Source organism: Puma concolor, chromosome A2, assembly GCF_028749965.1.
Source record: "Puma concolor isolate L17-30 chromosome A2, mPumCon1.1.hap2, whole genome shotgun sequence".
Classification (NCBI taxonomy): Eukaryota; Metazoa; Chordata; class Mammalia; order Carnivora; family Felidae; genus Puma; species Puma concolor.
The window spans coordinates 166,721,555-166,740,084 of NC_141668.1; the positions used below are offsets into that span (position 1 = coordinate 166,721,555).

The 18,530-nt window shown below is 43.1% G+C and overlaps 1 protein-coding gene and 1 long non-coding RNA gene across 8 annotated transcripts in view; both read right to left on the reverse strand.

Annotated features, from left to right (window-relative positions):
* Window positions 1-23: 23 nt before the first annotated feature.
* LOC147583822 (uncharacterized) lies at window positions 24-7,813 on the reverse strand. Of its 2 annotated transcripts, none has more exons than XR_015248552.1 (4): window positions 7,557-7,813; window positions 4,340-4,455; window positions 2,024-2,319; window positions 24-457 (listed from the first exon to the last, which is right to left on the reverse strand). It is a non-coding gene; the product is annotated as an uncharacterized LOC147583822 (long non-coding RNA). The 2 variants fall into 2 exon arrangements; XR_015248551.1 differs by having other exon boundaries at window positions 4,340-4,441; window positions 7,557-7,809.
* A 1,895-nt stretch (window positions 7,814-9,708) lies between these two features.
* LOC112852606 (putative adhesion G protein-coupled receptor E4P) overlaps window positions 9,709-18,530 on the reverse strand; it is a 93,087-nt gene continuing 84,265 nt past the window's right edge. For 2 of the 6 annotated variants that reach the window (XM_086699274.1, XM_086699278.1), the window contains exons 20-22: window positions 10,808-11,003; window positions 10,487-10,587; window positions 9,712-10,264 (exon numbers count right to left, since the gene is read on the reverse strand). The gene's annotated coding sequence lies outside the window, so the exon portion shown is untranslated. Of the gene's footprint in view, window positions 10,265-10,486; window positions 10,588-10,807; window positions 11,004-18,530 lie in introns of all 6 variants that reach the window. The other 4 variants (XM_086699280.1, XM_086699276.1, XM_086699277.1 and 1 more) reach the window with 4 other exon arrangements.

Here is an 18,530-nt window from a genome sequence, read left to right on the forward strand (position 1 = left end):
GTGGTGATGAGAGAATTACAAAGCAGGGGGCTGAGACTCTCCAGGAGCCAAAGCATTGGTCCCCTGGCTCAAGCCTCTTTTATGTTTGCAAATTGATAACAACAAGCCATTACAACATAGTATGTGGCATCTTGACAGGTTGTGCACTTGCAGTGTATTCCATACTGGGTCATGAGTACATCTGGTGACAGACAAAACATTCTTATCCCCAGTCCTGGCCACCCGTATGATGTCCTTCTGGAGAAAATGAGCAGTCCCGGCGGCCTTCCGTCCTGGGGATAAAACTGCTTTTGGTTCCTCGCTGCTCCGTCCCTTTCCTTCAAGACATCCTTACGTGCCTCTGGTTTCTTGTTCTCCAACATCTCCCCCTTTTTGTTTATATACAATGGGCTATAGGAGGACATTGTATAACCCAAGCTGTTGGTCCGTTGACAGGCTCATTGTCCCTGGCACCAGACTGCACATGCAAAGATAAATACATTGCATATTAATACAAACAGAATAGCAGTAGAGAAACTAAAAATCCCAATATGCTCTATAGCATTTAATTTTCCCAATCCCTCTGATATACTTTCTAAGATCTTAGAACCAGATAACATGTCCAGATTTGTTTTGGAAGTCTCCTATATCCCTGCTTGCAGATGTTAAATGTCCATGGACATGTTTGATTGAGCAAGTGTCTCTTAATGCCATTCCATGGAAATTTAGTGTTATTAAACAGCAATGGGGTTACACATTGGTGTAGTGTTCCAATAACATTTTAATGATCTTTGCCTTTGTAGGCTCACTAATTGATCCCCAGCAATATCACAGCCTGTTGTAGGTCTGCAATCTCACTGGACCATCTACTGTCAATGTCCTGCTGTGTCTTCCAAGGTGGTGCAATTTCTCATGCCGTTGTTGCACAAATTGTACCATCTGCGCAGATTGGTGCAATGAGACAGCTGCAGTGGCTCTGGTGGCAGTCACAGCAATAATGCATATGAGAGCTGCAACACGTATTCCAGCAAACCTTTGGGATCAGTGAAGAACTCGCTGTAGAGCCTGGTCCATCAGATACATTTCTGGAGAATGTTGTCATGGTTGAGACATGCAAACCAGCAGCCACAGGCCAGTGCGTGCTCTAAGTAAATATAAGCTTTTGGATGACATAGTAAAGGGTATAGAATTAAGACAGGTGTATAATGAGCAGTTAACACAAGTTATAAGGGCCTCAGCATCATTCCAAACTATCTGTGCTTTTAATAGTACGTATGGCAAACGGACACAAGCCCGTATGTATCGGGTACTATTGACCGTGAAGGATAGAGTAGAAATAGTGCTGGGGCTGTTTTTATAATATGTGCCCTTGCAGGTATGTAAAGGGTGGAGGGCAGCAGTTCATGTCCATATATGCTTTTGTAATGGTCCTTGTCGTAAACGAGGGCTGGGCGCAGAAAATCCCCCACCATGCCAAATGACTGAGCCATTAGCAGTGGTGCTGATAGTATGATTATGAACACACCATCGTAGATTTTGTAATGAGTTTTTAAGTGGAACTGAGCCCAGAGGGCTCCAATCAACGATGCTTCCATAGGAAGTATTTAAAAGAACTCACCCTATCTCCCCTCTACATGCTTCCCAAGTCACCCATCCACCCCATTCTGGCAATGTATGAGTAGCACAAGACAGAAGCATTGGAGGAGTGTCATTAAGATTGGAGCCAATCAGAGAGTGGGCTGAGAGTAAGAAAATAGGTTTGTGCTGGGCCCTGTTTTTAATAATAGATCACCATGCTTGAGGCTTACTTTTGAGGCAGTGTTTCCTGTAACCAAAACATATAGGAGGACCTTCAGTCCCTATAGCATAATTATCCATAACAGTACCTTCTTCATTGGGCCTATGTGTTTCTCTGTTGTCAAATGGCCCAGGTGTCCATTCAGTGTCATTTGTATATACTGGCATGGGGGAGTTGTACCAATTTCTGCCGATTGAGAGGTGGATGAGGGATATAAGCCCAGTAAATATAGTTATCAGCGCTTACCATAGTAGTGATAACCACGAGCATCGCAAGGAAAAGGTGAGCAGGAGTTTGTGGGCTGCGAGTCTGCATCAAGATTTTTTCAGCAGCGTGCATCAACCTCTTAACTTGTCCCCGAGTAGGAGGCTAAGAGGTCCTAGTGCTCCTCAGGAGAGGGTGTGGTGCACTGGGCACAATTATTGGTTTCTCAATGGACATTCTGTGAAACTCTTTGGTGGGGTCATGTCGAACTGCGGTTGCTTGGATCAGCTCATGCCTGGGTTTCAACCGGTGACTGGGTAACCACTGGTAGCCTTGATCTGTAAAGACATAAGCATACCCTTTGCCCCACACAACAACTTCTCCCTTTTCCCCGTGTCCCTTCTCATCTTTCCAATATACTGGCTGGTAAACAGGGGTGACCTTTTTCTTGTACCAGTGTATCTCAGCAGAAGGACATGTATGGGGTCCTCATATGTCCAAGAAACTTAAAGTATATAAGGCCGGATGTAATTGTTCCCGTGGCGTAGGTCTAAGTCCTTCTTCTTCTCCCCCTCTTTGTTTAATTAGCATGTTTTTAAGTACCTGATGAGTATGTTCTGTGATCCCTTGACTGTGAGAATTATAGGGAATGCCAGTAAGATGAATAATTTGTCAGGCTGCAAAGAAGTGGGCTACTTATGAGATACATATGCAGGGCCATTATCAGTTTTAATGTGTTGTGGGATACCTAGAATTGCAAAGGTTTCAAGAAAATGAGCACTAACATGCCTAGTCTTTTCTCCGGTATATGCCGTGGCCCAGATCTATCTGGAGAAGGTATCCACAGTAACATGCACATAAGAGAACTTACTGAAACCAGGAATATGGGTAACATCAGATTGCCAAAGTTCATTTGCCTGTAGTCCACAAGGATTCACTCCAGAGGTATATGGAGCCACAGTGAGGGGGTTGCAACAAGGACAGGCACTAACGATGTCTTTTGACTCAGCATGTGTTATAGTGTCTATGGGAAAGTCCTTGAGCATTAGTATGGTGAAGCATATGCTCCTGTTGTGCCATTTGTAAGGTGCCTTGTAATAAGTCATCAGCAATGGAATTTCCTAAGGATAACGGGCCAGGAAGGTTAGAATGACTGTGAATATGAGTGATACAAAAAGGGCGTTGCCTATGCCATATTAATTCTTATAAATGCAAAAACAGATGATGTAATTCATTTCATGGCACAATATGTACAGTTTCAATATTTAGGACTGTGAACCATGCACATTGTGAATCTGTCACAATATCGAGGGAGGCAGGTACAAGATGCAACAATCCTATAATGGCTGCTAATTCAGCTTTCTGGGTAGATGTATAGGGTGTCTTCCAGGCCTTAGAGATAGGACCATGTATAGAAGCTCTACCATGACCATTTCCATCTGTAAAATATGTGTCAGCATCTGCGAAAGGCCACTCTCGAATTATCTTTGGCCAAATCCATGATGTAACCTTGAGAAATGACAAAATTTTTGTCCCTCGGACAGTGATTGTCTAATTTCCCTGCGTAATCAGGCAAAGCTATTTGTCATTGTATATTAATTTGGTAAGCCATATCAGTTTGTTGATATGATAAGGGAATAATTATAGAAGAGGGATTGCTACCATTAAGCACACGTAATCGGGATCGGCCTCTCCAAATTACATTCCCAATTTTATCCAGATACATGGTAAGAATTTTAGAGTCCTTACTTGGTAAAAACAGCCATTCGATGATTCCCCCATCCTGCCTACGACCGCAGCTGGAGAATGTGGAGTAGGAAAAATCAATAATTGAAGAGGAACATTAAGTCAAACACGAGTGAGCTGACAATTTTGAATATGATTTTCAATCCACTGTAATTCAGCTTCTGCCTCTTTTGTGAGGACCCTAGGGCTGTTAAGGTTGGGATCACGGGCTTATGTTTGGAAAGGATGAGATAAGGTGTAAGTCGGGATTCCCAAAGCAGGTCGCAACCAATTTATATCTCCTAGTAACCTCTGGAAATCATTTAAAGTTTTCAAATTATCTCAGCCAATCTGTACTTTTTGGGGAATGATGGTTGCCTTGTGAATTTTTGCATCAAGATAAAGAAAGGGATCTTGGGTTTGCACTTTTTTGTTGTTGTTGTTACTATTAGGCTGTATTTGGGTACAATAACCCAGCGGCCTGATAAAGATCTTTTATCTGTGTAGGTGTTTCTGCAGCAAAAAGAATATCATCCATGTAATGGATAATCAACACCTGTGGGACCTGAATAAGTAATTGTGAAAGTGGCTGATTAACAAAATGCTGACACGTAGTAGGGCTATTAAGCATACCTTGCAGAAGCCCTTTCCATGGATGGCATCACACAGGAACCATATGATTTTCTGAAGGTACAGAACAGGCAAATTTTTCTCTATCATCTGGCAGTAGAAGAACTGTGAAAAACAATCTTTTTTAATTTATTTTTTTATTTATATATGAAATTTATTGTCAAATTGGTTTCCATACAACACCCAGTGCTCATCCCAAAAGGTGCCCTCCTCAATACCCATCACCCACCCTCTCCTCCCTCCCACCCCCCATCAACCCTTAGTTTGTTCTCAGTTCTCAACAGTCTCTTATGCTTTGGCTCAATCTACTATAATTAATGACCAGTTCTGAGGAATCATAGTAGGAGACGGGAGCCCAGGTTGCAAAGCAAAGGTCCCATAGACCGTATAACCTCGTTTACCTTCCTTAAGTCAGTCAACATTCTCCATTTCCCAGATTTTTTCTTTATCACACACACACAAGAATTCCATGGACTGGTGGGCATTTCTACATGACCTGCATCCAATTGTCCTTGCGCTAATTGTTCTAGAGCCTCTAATTTCTCTTTTGGAAGGGGCCACGGTTCCACCCACACCAGGGCAGTTGTTAACCATTCTAATGCTAAGGCATAACGTTGTTCAGGAACAGTGGCTCTTACACTAAACCTGAATTCTGTACAGGCTATCCCAGTCCCACACAAGGTGGCCACATTTCAGCAGTAATTGTTCCCATACGCCCATGTTCTTGTCGTCCAAGCCCTTTTAATGGATTATAACTCACTTTGGACACCATATTGGTTGCAGCAGGGGAAACATAAGGAATATTAACATGCTCCCCATTGACTTAGGAGGTCTCTTCCCCATGGATTAATGGCTGTATCAGTAACATAAGTCTGGATAGTAGCAGCCTGGCCTTCAGGCCCTTCACATAGAAAACTTTCAACACTCTGTTGGATGTCAGTAGCTTTTCCTACACCTGTAAAGACTGTGGATATAGGTCGGAGTGGCCAATTCTTAGGCCAAAACTTAGAAGCAATGATGGTGACATCATCAGCTCCTGAGTCTACCAGGCCAGTAGATGATTTTCCATTCATTTGTAAGGTCATCTCAGGCCTTTGTCCTTTAGAAATGTTTGCCAAGATATCTGTTTGCCCGTAGATCCAAACCCTCCCTGCCAGTCTATTGGCATGGAAATTAAAGCAATGTAAGGCAACAATGGTAGTTGGGCAATGCGATCTCCTGCAAGACATGATAAGGAACTGAAGTACTAATCATTACTAAAACTTCATCCTTAAAACCAGCTTCTATAATTCCTAAGTAGACACGAACTCCCTTGGACGTAAGACTGCTTCGTCCAATAAGAAGGCCAATGGACCCTGAAGAGGCCCGTAAATCCCAGTTTTAACCTTATAAATTCCCACGGAGAGTTTGAGGACCAGAGACTCTGGGGCAGGAATATCTAATGCAGCACTCCCTCATGTGGCATGGAGAAGGTCATGGACAGATTTGCATGGTAAGTCCCGTAGCTCACAGGGTAATAATGTGGAATCTAATTCCCCGTATTCTTTACATTCGGGCCCTGGTGGAGGGGGGGGGGGGCGTTATCCCTGTCTCCCCCACCAAGATGGCAGGGGAGCTCTATTCTTATGGAATTTAGATCTACATTGATTTGCAAAATGATAGCCTTTATTGCATCCAGGGCATAACCCAGGAGGCTTAGAGTTTCATTCTGGGGGTGAGATAGATCACGGGAGTTGTTACAACTCAGCTGTCAGCAATCCCTTTTATAATGTCCCAATTTGCCACAGCGAAAATGCTTGGACTGTTTGTAAAGTCCAGGGGCTGCTGGCAGTGGCTATTCAAGGCACATTTTATAGACCTCTGAGCTGATATCTTGACAGGCCTTTATATAATCAGTTAAATCACCTCCTTGAGACTTCACTGGGTATAAAGCTTGTTGGCATTCCTTATTAGCATTACCAAAAGCCAGCAGCTGTAAGAGGAGATCCGGTAAGCCTGCCTGAGAGATGCTTTTTATAATAACATCCTTTAACCCAGCAATAAAATCTACATAGGGCTCGTTAGGACTCTGTTTGACTTGAACAAAAGAGGGTGTAGCCTGTCCTGGGGTAGCTATTTTCTCCCAGGCATTCAGGCAGCACAATCTAACTTGTATCACCGCTTGAACATCATACTGAAGCTGAACCTGTATGCCAAACCCTCGTCTGCTCCTGGTAAGTTGTTTTCCGGTAATGGGCACAGGAGGATTCAGGGCGGCATCATGCCGGGCCTGTATCTGTGCTTCTTCCTCCCACCAAGTCCTAAACTGCAAAAATTCAGAAGCGCTTAGGACAGTGCGACCTAGGACTGCCCAGTCCCACGGAATGAGTCGCTCTGAATTGGCTAACCCAGACACCAATCCCAATGTATAAGAGGAATTAACACTGTATTGCGTGCAAGCCTGTTTCAAGTCATTAATTACCTTAAAACCGAAAGGAACCAGATAAAATCATTGCCCTCCCTGAGGGTATTTCTGATTAGGAGGAATTTGGGTAATGTTGACAAGATAAGCTGCAGGCATACTAGGTGTTAATTCAGTGTCCCCCCCCCCCCCCCCCCCCGCAGCCTTAGTTTGTTGAAGCACCTGCATTAAGGGGGAAACGAATTGTGATACTATGAGTGGAGATACCAAGAAATGGGTTTTTTGAATAAGCGGAACATTTAGTTTCCTCAAAGGGATGGATGGGTTCAGGGCCGTGGGGCAATGAGGGAGGCAGGAGTACAGAAGCCTGAGCTGCGACTATCTCTGGGCCATAACCTGGGACCTATAGGTTTCTATTCCTCTAGTGGTGGGATACGGGCTCGGGCCCTGAGTCACTATCTACAAGCTCATGATCACTTTCACCCAGTGAGGGGTTGTGATGACCAATGTCCCCTTCTTCCCCTGATTCTGACTGCAAGGACTGCAAAGCCAGGGAACTTAAATTACATTAAGACCATAGGGAGAGAGGGATGGTTTCTTGCTGATAAGCGTGGCACAAAGCACATAAAACCAAGTTCCATTGTTTCTGATTCAAAGCATCTTTGCCAGAGGCATAAACCGGTAACAATGTTTCTTTACTAAGTATAACAAATCCTGAAACGCAGATTGTTTCACTTTTACCCCTGAGCTCTTTAATAAAGTCTGCAAGAGCTGAATATGTAAGTGATAACTAGATGGGGTGGAATCCCCTGTACTTACCCTGCAGAAATCCTGAAGGATGAGCTTCCCCAGCTCCAAAGTTTCCTTCGGTTCCCTGGGCCCTTCTTCAGTGGTGCTGCACACGTCCCCCTTCAGGTTCCCTGTTCAGGCACCAGCTGAAGAGAGGTCCTAAAGGTGAGACTCTCCAGGAGCCAAAGCATCGGTCTCCTGGCTCAAGCCTCTTTTATTTTTGCAAATTGTCTGATAACAGCAAGCACATACGACATAGTATGTGGCATCTTGACAGGTCGTGCACCTGCAGTGTTTTCCATACTGGGTCATGAGTACATCTGGCACCAAACAAAACATTCTTATCTCCAGGCCTGGCACCCACATGATGTCCTTCTGGAGGGAGCAAGTAGTCCCGGCAGCTTTCTGTCCTGGGGATGAAACTGCTCTCGCTTCCTTGCTGCTGTGTCCCTCTCCTTCAGGACATTCTTATGGTGCCTCCGGCTTCTTGTTCTCCAACCTACTTGGACACCAGCCACCAGGATACCTCCCATGCCCTCCACCGTGTACCTGCTGGAGCCTGGGATGCATGTTGGAGCCCAGCTCAGGCCTCTCTCTGCAGCTGCTGAGTGCATGACACCTGCCTAGATCCCTGCAGCTGACCCCCCAACACACAGGTGCTAGCTCCAGCTGTGTCCTTCGTGCTGCTGGCCTGATGCTTGTCCCAGGCCTCTACTGCCATTTGCATGCCCCTGGTGATAGCCTGTAGCCACCCAAGTGCAGGCCACAGCCAGACCCCTATAGCTGCTTGTGACCCAGATTCAGCCCTATCTCCAGTCACTAGCTTGCACCTCTGTGCTCACGTATAACTAGCCCCTCCAGCTGTGTACCTGCACCCCGCTAGCCTGACTCCTACCCGCATCCACTGCTGTGTACCAGACAGCCAGGACCCCCTTAGCTACTTGTGGGCTCAGCTTTGTCCCTGTCTCTTGTCACTGACCTATACCCCTGTGCTTATATGCAGCTGGCCTTTCCAGCTATTCACCTGCATGCCCCCAGCCCAGCTGTTTTCACTGCCTCCAGTGCCCTGTATACACCCCTGGAAAGACCCCCTACAGCCTCAAGAGTGTATGCTGACAGCCAGAACTCCTACAGCTACCAGTGCACCTGCGGCTGGCCAGACTTCCATCACTGCATGGGTGTCTGCAACCACTCCTGGGCACTACACAGGCCTGTGCAGCTGGACCCTCCTGCGGAGCGTGTGCATGCCCCGGACCCTGCCACCACTGCTCCCTGACCCAAGCTGCTGGACCAGGAGGGGCCATTGAGGTCCTCTACAGCCCTTACAGCCACTGTGAACCCCCCTGCAGTACTTTCCAAGGGCCACACAGCTATTGATGGTGTGGATCTCAGCAGCTTGAGCTGACGAGACATCATGTGCCTGCCTCACGCCCCCTGATCCAAAGCTAGCACACGCTCCTAGTTGAAGGTCTTCCCCCTTTACTGCAGTTTGTCCATCAAGTCTAGAAGAGGTTATTGCTCATTCAAATGTGCAGACACTGATGCAAGGCTACAGGGATCGAAAAGAATGAGTGAAACATGCCCCCACCAAAGGAACACAGGAAACTTCTAATAACTGACCCCAAAGAAATGGAGATACGTACATTTCCTTAAGAAGAATTCAAAGTAATTGTTTGAAAGATACTCAGAAATGATGGTTACCAGAGGGGAGGTGGCTGGGGTGAAATGGGTGATGGGGATTAAGGAGTGCCCTTGTGATGAGCACTGGGTGATGTACAGAATTGTTGAATCACTATATTGTACACCTGAAACTAATATAACACTGCATGTTAATTAACTGGAATTAAAATAAAAACTTAAAAAAAAAAGATACTCGGAAAGCTACAAGTGAACACAGGTAACTGAAATCAGGAAAACAAATGGACAAAGTGAGAAATTCAACAAAGAGAAAGCATAAAGAACTAGACAGAAGTTTTGGAGCTGAAGAATACAATGGCTGAAGAATTCAACAGAAATCTTCAACAGTAGACTACACAAAGCAGAAGAATGGCCGATCTTGAGGACAGATCATTTGAAATATTCAATCAGAGGAGTAAAAAAGAGAAAAGAATGCATAATAAAGGAAGCCTTCAGGATCTATGGGACACAACTAAAAAAACAAACAAACAAACAAACAAAAAAAAACCAAAAAACCCATCTACACCTCACTGGAGTCCCAAAGGAGAAAAGAGGAAGAAAGAAGCAGAAAGCTTATTTTAAGAAATAAACTGCTGTATGGGGCGTCTGGGTGGCTCAGCCGGTTGAGCGACCGACTTCAGCTCAGGTCATGATCTCACAGTTTGTGAGTTTGAGCCCCACGTTGGGCTCTGTGCTGACAGCTCAGAGTCTGGAGCCTGCGTTGGATTCTGTGTCTCCCTGTCTCTCTGCCCGCCCCCCACTCATGCTCTGTCAAAAATAAACATTAACAAAATAAAAGAAATTGAAGAGGACACAAATAAATGGAAAAATACTCCATGTTCATAGATTGGAAGAAAAAATCTTGTTAAAATGTCTGTACTAACCAGGGGCGCCTGGGTGGCTCAGTTGGTTGAGTGTCCGACGTTGGCTCAGGTCATGATCTCGCGGTTGGTGAGTTCGAGCCCTGCGTTGGGCTCTGTGCTGACAGCTCAGAGCCTGGAACCTGCTTCAGATTCTGTGTCTCCCTCTCTCTCTGCCCCTCCCCTGCTCACGCTCTGTGTCTCAAAAATAAACATTAAAAAAATTTTTTTAAATAAAAAGAAATAAACTGCTGTAAGACAGCACCCTTGTTGCTGTAAGACACCCTTGTTTTTTCTCCTCTTCCTGCACCCCAGCCTCCTCCCCCAACACAAATCCAGCATCCATTTATTAACAAACGTAGCTTGTAGGAGCTGGGGGGCCCAGCACCATATGTCAGGGGATCTGTGAGGCGTCTCACTCACCTTTGCATCGGGTAACAGACAGACATACTGTGGTCCCAGCTGTGGTCCTTGCAGTGGCCCATTAACTTGCTGCAGTCCCTTTTAGCCATAGTCCAGGAGACCTTGGAAAACATGGACTTAGACAATCACCCATGTATGAGAGAGCCTTCATGGAAGTCCAGATTTCTACAAGTGCCCCATTAGAGAGAAAAGAAAAAGTACTGAGTTAGGGTACCAAATCAGGAGTTCCAGGATTGGGATAGGGTGTAAGGGGGTGGGAAGAGCTTGACAGAATGGCAGAAAGGAATCTCAGAATACATGAGGGGGACAGCTCCTACTCACTGTGTTGTGGAAACCATCAAGAAGTCCACTCAGGAGTCACTGGGTGGCCCACAGACACGACGAGTATTCTGTATTCCTCCCCCTCACTGCCCCATTCCGTGGTCAGCTTCCTTTGCCTCCTTCTGAAGAGAGCAGTGAGAGTAATCTCTGGCAGACAGGGAGAGACTACCACTTTAGCAACAGCAGGTAGTGTTACCTTTGGGAAAAGCAAGACCAGAGTCTGTTAGCACTTGGTCTGGTGCCTGGCAGGGTAGGGACAAAGCACACAAATATAAGAATTGTGCCACAAGAGGGAGCAAGAGGCATGGAACTGGCATGACCCCAGAAGATCTGAGGAAGCTTCGATCTCTAGCTGGGCTGACAGGAGGTATTTCTCCCTGGAGGCAGTTAGTAAAAACTACAGGGATGTAACTACACTTCATATGCAAAGACAGCGAGGAAAAACTTCAAAGAAACATGAAAACAATATGGAAACATGACTCCACCAATTCCTACCAATAATATTCCAACAACCAATACTATTCTCAAGGGATTTACCTGGAGAAGAATTCAAAATAGCTGCTTTAAGGAAAATTAATGAGATAAAAGAAAACACAGGGAGGGACCAAGATGGTACAACAGCATGGAAGGTTTTTTTTGTGTGTGTGTGTCTCGCGTCCCTGAAATGCAGCCAGATCAACACTAAACCATTCTGCACACCTAGTAAACTGATTTGAGGATTAACAACCCAAACCAGAGAACTCAACAGGTACATAGCATGGAGAGGTGAACTGGGGGAGAAAGCTGCAGAGGGCAGGGAGCTGTTTTTGCTTGGAGAGAGGATGGAGACAGGAGGAGAGAATGGAAAGCATCCCCCCCCCCCAAAAGCAGCTGGAGAGAAAAGAAAAAGTATGCAAGGGACTGAACAAAAAAGGCAGAAAGGAGAGGTTTTAAATTCCATGAAGACTCTACAAACAGGGGGAGCACAGAATCTGAAACTCTGCGGCTCTTTACCTGGCAGTGCTCGGGTGGGAAGGGCGAATGCCCAGGAGGAGGAGAGAGTGAGGTCCTTAGGCCACATGGGAAGATGCAGTCCCCCTACAGGGGGGAAATTTGGTAGAGGCTGTGTGGCCACCCCACAGGCAAAGGTCCCAGCAGGCCCCGGAGAACAGCCACATTTGCTGGTGGTGGAACAAGGATGTTAAGGTTGAAGCCTGGTGCCAGATGTTGTGATTTTCCATAATCCCTGAAATGCTTCTGCTATAAGATTGCATGAACTTTTGGGGGGGGCAGGCTGGCACCCAGCCATGGTCTCTGGGCATCGAGAGAAGCATGGTCCCGTGAATGTTCCTGGGTGTGGCCGACACCCGGCCATTGCTTGGTGAGATCCTCCTGCAGGGGTCAGAACAGGTCAACACCACGGTCCCTCAGAAGTGAGGGGTTGGGAAACAGCCTCATCTGAGATAAAACTCAGCAGGAAGGTGCCACCTGCAGCCTGCTGGCTTGGTCACAGACAGTGCAGAAGTGGGGAGTGGATGGAAGCTGGAGACAAAGGAGGGGTGCATGATAGCTGATCAGAGAGACCAGAGTTCTGATACTAGAGACTGGGTAGCTGGGTGATGCCATTTTTCACTCCTTCCACGCATGCGCATACACACCTACACACGCTACAACAGTCCACCCAGTAAGCTAAGCAGCGCCATCTAGTGGAGAATAGCTGTTACACTAAGCCTGCCCAACTGGGCCAACCTCGCTCTTCAGGAACACAAGTCTCTCTGCCTGCATAGTTTATGGACTATAAAGTGCTACATAGTCCAACTTCTAGGGGAAAACGATGTGATTTCAATCGTACTTCAGTCTGTTTGCTGGTCCATCTATTCAATTTTTTTTCTGATTCTTGAATACAGAAACAGAAACAAATTATCTCTATTTTTCATTTCTATTAAATATATATCTTTAATTTTTTCTACTATATTTTTTATTTTTTGTAAATTTTTCAAATGCTATTTTTTTACTTCCATTATTTCATTTTATTCTATTTCATTGCATTCATTTTTTCAAATTTACAACAGTTTCCTTTTTCCTTTTTTATCTTTCTCTTTTTTTCTCTAATCTATCAACCTCCTTTCAAAAACAGACCAGAACACACCTAGGATCTAGCATCCTTTATTTGACTTTTTCGTGTTGTTTTTAATTTTTTAATTCTAATTTTTTTCTCTTTCTTCCTTAAAAATGATGAAACGAAGAAACTCACCCCAAAAGAAAGAACAGGAAGAAACGACAGCCAGGGACTTAATCAATACAGCTAAAAGCAAGATGTCTGAACCAGAATTTAGAATCATGATAATAAGAATACTAGCTGGGGTTGAAAACAGATTAAAATCCCTTTCTGTGGAGATAAAAGCTAGTCAGGATGAAATAAAAAATGGTATAACTAAGCTGAAATCTTGAATGAATGCCACGGCGGCAAGGATGGATGAGGTAGAGCAGAGAATTAGCGACCTGGAGGACAAACTTATGGAGAATAATGAAGCAGAAAAAAAGAGGGAGACTAAGGCAAAAGAGCACGATTTAAGAATTAGAGAAATCAGTGATTCATGAAAAAGGAACATCAGAATCATAGGGGTCCCAGAAGAGGAAGAGAGAGAAATAGGGGTAGAAGGGTTATATGAGCAAATCATAGTGGAAAATTTTCCTAACCTGGGGAAAGACACAGACATCAAAACCCAGGAAGCACAGTGGACTCCCATTAGATTCAACAAAAATCGATCATCAACAAGGCAGATCATAGTCAAATTCACAAAATACTCAGGCAAGGAGAGAATCATGAAAACAGCAAGGGAAAAAAGTCCCTAACCTACAAGGGAAGACAGATCAGGTTTGCAGCAGACCTATCCACAGAAAATTGGCAGGCCAGAAAGCAGTGACGAGATATATTCAGTGTGCTGACTCAGAAAAATATGCAGCCAAGAATTCTTTATCCAGCAAGGCTGTCATTCAAAATAGGAGAGATAAAAAGTTTCCCAAACAAAAATTAAAGGAGTTCATGACCATTAAACCAGCCCTGCAAGAAATTTTAAGGGGGACTCTCTGAGGGAGAAAAGATGGAAAAAAAAAAAGACCAAAAGCAACAAAGATTAGAAAGGACCAGAGAACACTATCAGAAACTCCAACTCTACAGGCAACATAATGGCAATACATTCATTTCTTTTCAGTACTCACTCTAAACGTTAGTGGACTAAATATTCCAATCAAAAGAATAGGATAATTGAATGGATAAGAAAACAAGATCCATCTGGATGCCTGGGTGGCTCAGTTGGTTAAGCTTCTAACTTTGGCTCAGGTCATGATCTCATGGTTCATAAGTTCAAGCCCCACATAGGGCTCTGTGCTGACAGCTCAGAACCAGGAGCCTGCTTCAGATTCTGTGTCTCCCTCTCTCTCTGCTCCTCCCCCACTCATTCTCCCTCTTTCTCTCAAAAAAATAAAACATTAAAAAATATTTAAAAATAAAAGAAAACAAGATCCATCTATATGCTGTTTACAAGAGACCCAGTTTAGACCTAAAGACACCTTCAGATTGAAAGTAAGGGGATGGAGAACCATCTATCATGCTAATGGTCAACAAAAGAAAGCCAGAGTAGCCATACTTACATCAGACAATCTAGACTTGAAAATAAAGACTGTAACAAGAGGTGAAGAAGGGAATTATATCATAATTAAGGGGCTATCCATCAAGAAGACATAACAATTGTAAACATTTATGCTCCAAATGTGGAAAACCCAAAAATATAAATCAATTAATCATAAACATAAAGAAACTCATTGATAATAATGCCATAATAGTAGGGGACTTCAACACCCCACTCACAGCAATGGACAGATCATCTAAACAGAAATCAACAAGGGAACATGCCTTTGAATGACACACTGGACCAAATGGACTTAACGGATATATTCAGAACATTTCATCCTAAAGCAGCAGAATATACATGCTTCTCCAGTGCACATGGAATGTTCTCCAGCATAGATCACATACTGGGACACAAATCAACCCTCAAGTACAAAAAGATCAAGGTCATACCATGCATATTTTCAGACCACAAGGCTAGGAAACTTGAAATCAACAACAAGAGAAATTTTGGAAAGGTAACAAATACTTGGAGACTGAAGAACGTCCTACTAAAGAATGAATGGGCTAACCAACCAGTTAAAGAAGAAATTAACAAGTTTATGGAAGTCAATGAAAATGATAGCACCACAACCCAAAACCTCTGGGACGCAGCAAAGGCAGTCATAAGAGGAAAGTATATAGCAATCCAGGTCATCCTAAAGAAGGAAGAAAGATCTCAGATACACAACCTAACCTTACACCTTAAGGAGCTGGAAAAAGAACAGCAAATAAAACCCCAAACCAGCAGAAGACAGGAAATAATAAAGATGAGAGCAGAAATTAATGCTATCGAAACCAAAAAAAAAAAAAAAAAAAAAAAGTAGAACAGATCAATGAAACCAGAAGCTGGTTCTTTGAAAGAATTAAGAAAATTGATAAACCACTAGCCAGTTTGACCAAGAAGAAAAAGGAAAGGACCCAAATAAGTAAAATCAAGAATGAAAGAGGAGAAATCACAACCAACACAACAGAAATAAAAACAATAATAAGAGAATATTATGAGCAATTATATGCCAATAAAATGGGCAACCTGGAAGAAATGGACAAATTCCTGGAACATATACACTACCAAAACTGAAGCAGAAAGAAATAGAAAATTTGAACAGACCCATAACGAAAAGGAAATCGAATTAGTAATAAAAAATCTGCCAAAAAACAAGAGTCCAGGGCCAGATGGCTTTCCAGAGGAATTCTACCAAACATTTAAGGAAGATTTAACACCTATTCTCTTGAAACTGTTCCAAAAAATAGAAATGGAAGGAGAACTTCCAAACTCTTTCTATGAGGCCAGCATTACCTTGATTCCAAAACCAGAGACCCCACTAAAAAAGAGAACTATAGACCAATTTCCCTGATGAACATGGATGCAAAAATCCTCAACAAGATACTAGCCAACTGGATCCAACAATACATTAAAAGAATTATTCACCACGACCAAGTGGGATTTATAACTGGGATGCAGGGCTGGTTCAATATCTGCAAAACAATTACGTGATTCATCACATCAATAAAAGAAAGGACAAGAACCATATGATCCTCTCAATAGATGCAGAGAAAGCATTTGACAAAATACAGCATGAAAAACCCTCAAGATAGTAGGGATAGAAGGATCATACCTTGAGATCATAAAAGCCATATATGAATGACCCAACGCTAATATCATCCTCAATGGGGAAAAACTGAGAGTTTTCCCCCTAGGGTCAGGAACAAGACAGGGATGTCCATTCTAGCCACTGTTATTCAAAATAGTATTGGAAGTCTTAGCCTCAGTAATCAGACAACATGAAGAAATAAAAGGCATCCAAATCAGCCAGGAGGAGGTCAAACTTTCACCCTTTGCAGATGACATGATACTCTATATGGAAAACCCAAAAGATTCCACCAAAAACTGCTATAACTGATTCATGAATTCAGCAAAGTTGCAGGATATAAAATCAATGCAGAGAAATCAGTTGCATTCCTATACACCAACAATGAAGCGACAGAAAGAGAAATCAAGGAATCGATCCCATTTACAGTTGCACCAAAACCCATAAAATACCTAGGAATAAATCTAACCAAAGAGGTGAAAAATCTATACACTGAAAACTGTAGAAAGCTTATGAAAGAAATTGAAGAAGACACAAATGGAAAAAGATTCCATGCTCCTGGATAGGAAGAACAAATATTGTTAAAATGTCGATACTACCCAAAGCAATCTACATATTTAACGTGATCACTATCAAAGTAACACCAGCATTCTTCACAGAGCTAGAACAAATAATTCTAAAATTTGTATGGAACCAGAAAAGACCCTGAATAGCGAAAGCAATCTTGAAAAAGAAAACCAAAGCTGGAGGCATCACAATCCCAGACTTCAAGCTATACTTGAAGCTGTAATCATCAAGACAGTATGGTACTGGCACAAGAACAGACACTCAGATCAATGGAACAGAATAGAGAACCCAGAAATGGACCCTCAAACGTATGGGCAACTAATCTTTGACAAAGCAGGAAAGAATATCCAATGGAACAAAGACAGTCTCTTTAGCAAGTGGTGCTGGGAAAACTGGATAGCGACATGCAGAAGAATGAACCTGGACCACTTTCTTACATGATAACAAAAATAAACTCAAAATGGATGAAAGACCTCAATGTAAGAAAGGAAGCCATCAAAATCCTTGAGGAGAAAGCAGGCAAAAACCTCTTTGACCTTGCCTGCAGCAATTTCTTACTCAACACGTCTCTGGAGGCAAGGGAAACAAAAGCAAAAATGAACTACTGGGACCTCATCAAAATAAAAAGCTTCTGCACAGCATAGGAAACAATCAACAAAACTAAAAGGCAACCGACAGAATGGGAGAAGATATTTGCAAATGACATATCAGATAAAGGGTTAGTATCCAAAATCTACAAAGAATTTACCAAACTCAACACCCAAAAAACAAATAATCCAGTGAAGAAATGGGCAAAAGACATGAATAGACACTTCTCCAAAGAAGACATCCAGATGGCCAACCGACACATGAAAAAATGCTCAACATCACTCATCATCAGGGAAATACAAATCAAAACCACAATGAGATACCACCTTACACCTGTCAGAATGGCTAACATGAACAACTCAGGCAACAACCGATGTTGGTGAGGATGTGGAGAAAGAGGATCTCTTTTGCATTGTTGGTGGGAATGCAAGCTGGTGCAGCCACTCTGGAAAACAGTATGGAGGTTCCTCAAAAAACTAAAAATAGAACTACCCTATGACCTAGCAATTGCACTACTAGGCATTTATCCAAGGGATACAGGTGTGCTGTTTTGAAGGGACACATGCACCCCAAGTTTATAGCAGCACTATCAACAATAGTCAAAGTATGGAAAGAGCCCAAATGTCCATCGATGGATGAATGGATAAAGAAGTTGTGGTGTGTGTGTGTGTGTGTGTGTGTGTGTGTGTGTGTGTGTACACACACACACATACACACAATGGAGTATTACTTGGCAATCAAAAAGTATGAAATCTTGCCATTTGCAACTACGTGGATGGAACTGGAGGGGATTATGCTAAGTGAAATAAGTCAGAGAAAGAAAAAATCATGACTTAACTCATATGAGGACTTTAAGAGACAAAACAGATGAACATAAGGGAAGGGAAACAAAAATAATATGAAAGCAGGGAGGGGGACAAAACAGAAGAGCTCATAAATATGGAGAACAAACAGGGTTACTGGAGGGGTTGTGGGAGGGGGGATGGGCTAAATGGGTAAGGGGCATTAAGGAATCTACTGAAATCATTGCTTCACTATATACTAACTAATTGGGATGTAAATTTTAAAAAATAAAAAATAAAGTTAAATAAAAAAAAGATTCAGAGATCCTTGGGAAATTAATAAATCCCCAGATAATTTGTGTGAAGCTGCAGTTTGCAAAAGTCGAGCATCACACAAAAATCATTATATTGTAGCTACCACATCATAACGCATAAAATAATGCCCCTCTAAAAACCAACATTTGATTCTTTTTTCATTCTAAGAAGTAGCCCGCATTTACAATTATAAACTTAGTTTCAAATATAACAACTCAGACTTGTTTTCA